This window comes from Rhagoletis pomonella, unplaced genomic scaffold, assembly GCF_013731165.1.
Source record: "Rhagoletis pomonella isolate Grant_MI unplaced genomic scaffold, Rhpom_1.0 Rhpom_scaffold_00067, whole genome shotgun sequence".
Classification (NCBI taxonomy): Eukaryota; Metazoa; Arthropoda; class Insecta; order Diptera; family Tephritidae; genus Rhagoletis; species Rhagoletis pomonella.
Window position 1 is genome coordinate 25616 of NW_023458621.1, and position 662 is coordinate 26277.

Genomic DNA, 662 nt, shown 5'->3' on the forward strand with positions numbered 1-662 from the left:
TTAAGAGATCTTTAGTTTGAACGTGTAGAATATTTTTAAAGTGTTTGAAGAGGGCTGCCACCTGTCTAAAAATTAAATTCAAATTATTTAAATAGTTAAATCAATTTTTACTAATTGGGTACCAATCGCAGTCGTTTTGAAAATACTTTATTTCGTAACTGCGTGTAGAAGGGTTGCCACCTGTTTAAACAATTAAATTCAATTTGAATTAAGGCAATGGGCTAATTAAAATAGGTATAACAATAAGGGTGTCAGACGAAAGAGATTTAAGAAGATTTTAGATTGAACATATTTTGAAAAGGGTTGCCACCTATTCGAAAAGTCTAATTTAATTAAATTATCGATATAAAACTAAAAAGTGTTACGAAATCTTAGTTTGCACATTGAGAATATATTTTATGAGTTTGAGGAGGGTTGCCACCTGTGTAAAAAGTTATCAAACAAAAAAGTATTAGCAAATCATAGTTTAAACATAAGGAATATTTTTAAAGCGTTTGAGGAGGGTTTCCACCTGTTAAAAAAATTAAATTCAAATTATCTATCTATTATATATAATACGCGAAGGCATTTTTTGTGCAGCCTAAAACATCTGCACCGTTCGGTCGATTTTCAAATTTGGGGTGTCAAATTAAAGCGCTTGGCCTGTAGATGTGCAATAAGGT